General features: G+C 36.7%; 1 long non-coding RNA gene across 1 annotated transcript; it reads right to left on the bottom strand.

Moving 5' to 3' along the window:
- Window positions 1–2,238: 2,238 nt before the first annotated feature.
- LOC113029718 (uncharacterized) lies at window positions 2,239–3,263 on the bottom strand. Its single transcript, XR_003273481.1, has 2 exons — window positions 3,128–3,263; window positions 2,239–2,603 (listed from the first exon to the last, which is right to left on the bottom strand). It is a non-coding gene; the product is annotated as an uncharacterized LOC113029718 (long non-coding RNA).
- Between the last annotated feature and the right edge of the window lie 457 nt (window positions 3,264–3,720).

The raw sequence follows: 3,720 nt of genomic DNA, 5'->3' as shown, positions 1-3,720 counted from the left end.
CTTTTCAAAGACAAAGCAGTCATTTAGATAAAATATTAGATATTGTTTACCTGTAAATGCACAAAGTAAATTTAGAAATGTAATTATTGTCAAGAGTGAACAAGCACTGATAGTGTAATCTACAGCTGTGGCCAAACGTTTAGAGAATGAGAAGTGTTGTTTGCTTATTTACAAAGTTTGCTGTTTCAGTGATAGTTGTATATCATATTATATCACTTCAAACAGAGGTGATCCAGTAATGCTGCACTAATGAATTAGACTAACTATTCACTTTAGCTAAAGTTATTAAGTCAGCTAAAGAGTTGGGATGCTGTGTAAGACATAAATAAAGCTAAAACACAAAGGTTTGGACACCGTTTTGCATGTTTCCCTACTGTAGGGGTCTCTGCAAGCATACAGCTCAAGACGCTGTAGATTCCCGTCGGTAACACTTTCGGTCCGCTAGTAAAACGTAGTTCTATTAATCTGCGCTTGAACCGGAACCGGATGTAAGTTCCAAAAAACTGAATTTTGGAACTGAAATTGAATTGTAGAACTGAAACTGAATGGTGAGAAGTGAAACTGAAATTATTCGAGAGCTGAATTTTTAAAGGATAAAATGCAGTTCATTTTCAAAATATAAATTCAATTTCAATTTAGTGATGATCATTTTCAAACCATAAATTCAATTTCAAATTAGACTAATTCAAATTCAGTTTTCAAAAGCATTTATTCAAGTTACAATTCAGATTCAATCTGAGCAATTCAAATTCAAATTGAACTTATTCAAATTCAGTTTCTGATGGCACAGATTTCTGCCCATAGAAGAATCCGCGAGTTTCTCTGTGAATTTCCCATTACGTGGTAGCTACTCGGTGCTTGCTTGGAAGTTTAGGGGTTTTTTTTCGCTGTAAAAAGAAGTTTTCTTTCCACACACAACGGACACTAATGTTTTTGTCACTTTTTACGGAATCAAACTCAAGGTAAGGTCAGTACTTCCACGCTTTAAACGCTGCACGCTCATACTCTCTCCTGCACTCGATATGTTATCCATTGTTGATATGCACACAGCTGTTGTCACAAACGTCGCACTCGCTTACGTCACCGTCATGAGACATTCTCGCAAAAAATCACGGTTTTAGTAACGCCGTGTTCCTACGGGAAAGTAACAGTAATCTAATTACCGTTTTTGCAATACTAATCCCTTACTTTACTCGTTACTTGAAAAAAGTAATCGGATTACAGTAAGGCGCCCATCTCTGCCCACAACATACCTGCGGCCCCCGATGTGACCCAACACAGGCCAGACGCCCATCCAGATTCTGGTCTGGATCTGTCCAGTGCAACTGCCCCCACCTATTATTATTTTTTTATTTTCTGCTAAATTTCAACAACTCAGTACTCAATTGTACTATAAACGGTTCTATACAATGTTTCCATACACCTCTGTATAACTCACTTTACTATCAGTAACTAAACTTACAAACCTGCAGGTGAACGGGGTTTTTCTGCTTTAACATTTATATGTGATATGCCCAACCGGTCGCAGCAGATGGCCCCGGCCCTCCTTGAGCCTGGTTCTGGTGGAGGTTTCTTCCTGTTAAAAGGGAGTTTTTCCTTCCTACTGTCGCCAAGGTGCTTGCTCATAGGGGGTCATATGATTGTTGGGTTTTTCTCTGTATCTGTTATTATAGAGTATACTGTACAATATAAAGTGCCTTGAGGCGACTTTTGTTGTGATTTGGCGCTGTATAAATAAAATTGAATTGAATTGAACTTGAAGTGCTGAGATTTTTTTCTGTATTCTCTGTTTTATTCTAGGGTTCTTACCTTATAATATAAAGCGCCTTGAGGCAACAGTTGTTGTGATTTGGTGCTGTATAAATAAAACTGAATCGAATTGAAATAGTTGAAAATTCCACATGACAGGGAAAGTGTTGTTTTCCCATAAATAAATACTTTAACGTATTAGTAACTTTTTTTAATTGACCAGTGTTTCCCTAAAATGTTCAGCGGATGTCGGAAAATAACAGCGGTGAGGTGTAAGTCACCACACGTACAACACAAATCTTATCCTAATGTTCTCTTGTTGTGAGAGGCATAATTGACTTTTTTTTTAAAGCACATACTTTTTGATGTGTGTCAGAATGATTTTAATGCCAAGACGTGGGAGAACAATGTAACACCTGCTTAGTATAGTAGGGTTAAACTTATAGACTAGATTCGAGAGGAGTAAAATAAATTTGAGAGAATTGAGTGTTGAACAGCCGGCAGATTTATTACAATGTTACAGTGGTGCAATAACCCAATGTAAACAGCATAGAAAATTAACAGAAGATCAACAGAGAAGAGCGCTCTTTTGAAAATAACAACAAAATAAAATAAAATAAGTAGTCTCTTTAGACCTGACTCTTGATGACCAGAGAAACAATCCGTATCAAGTAAGCAGTTTTTGCTCTTGCTTATCTGAAATCCTGCGATTCAAAGTAATTCAGACTGTAGCTCTACTCCTGCATCCAGAACAGCTGGCCACACTGCTTTTGGATTCGCCAAGAGTTTTCACAGGGTCTGGCTCGCCATCCGTATCCAGAACCACTTCAGATCCAGGATCACAAAAAACCAGTCTGCACATACAGTACAGAGCAATAAACAAAATAGTTCTTAACAGTTTTTCTAAATAAAATGAAATCTCATAAAGTTTTCAAAATCAAGTACACTGTTGTTTTAACATTGTTCTGTCTCTATGAATTCCATTTGTATTGCTTTACAGCATTACAATCAATTGTATTTATATACCCCTTTTTAAGGCATATGTAATCACATCATGAAATGTTTGTAACGTAACTAGTTTTAAATAACTTATTTACATGTATTAACCTATAACTGAAATGACAAAGTGCAGAAAAGGCACTGGACAACATTTATGGCTAAAAGAAAAGTGCATCCTGCATTAGTTTTGCGCATTTGTGAAGATGCCCAATCAAATAGACAATAAAATAAAATACGACATTCCATTTCACACACAATTCAAGTACTCCGACTGGTTTTAGCTTTTTTTAGACAATACAGAATTCGCACTGTTGCAGTGTTTACCACATGTAAAATTAGCATAAGTTTTCCTGCTAACTTATCATCTCTAGTAACTCACCGGAATTCCCAAGAAACAATTACACGCTCTGCCTGGTTTTGGTCGAGAGTAAAACACATAAAGGCCTCTGAAAAGTACATAACTTTAAGTTAGAGACTGTTGAAAATACTTTATAATACTTATTTTATACCGAAAGACTCACTGTGTAGCTTGTTAATTGCTCTCGGGTGTCTTGCTCCGTTTTGCCTAGCTTAATGCAGCAACGTGCTTTTGTTGCATTCACTGAACTACTGAAAATCAAAGTGTGTTCAAGGGGTGTCGGAAATAATAATACCAGGTAAAAACAAGAAAATACTAGTAACCATGTCCATAGGGGTTACACCAATACAACATTTTTATATTCTGATTGCAAGGGATTAGAGTTAGGGTTAGGATCATAAGCGATAGTGACTGCACGTTACTTCATTTGAATTTAGATTTGTCAACTTAAGTTTGGGAACTTTGTCTCTCTGTTATCCATGTGATGACCTTTCCACGCAGCAACCCACCTCTTCCAATAGGATAGGCTCCAGCCACCCTGTAATAAATAACCTATAGATTAACATTTAACCCAAGCAAATGGATGGGTAGGATTAAGTAGTTCAGGTCAATTT

Source organism: Astatotilapia calliptera, chromosome 9, assembly GCF_900246225.1.
Source record: "Astatotilapia calliptera chromosome 9, fAstCal1.2, whole genome shotgun sequence".
Lineage (NCBI taxonomy): Eukaryota > Metazoa > Chordata > Actinopteri > Cichliformes > Cichlidae > Astatotilapia > Astatotilapia calliptera.
The sequence above is the reverse complement of the archived record's forward strand: the minus strand, read 5'-3'. Positions and strand labels throughout refer to the sequence as shown.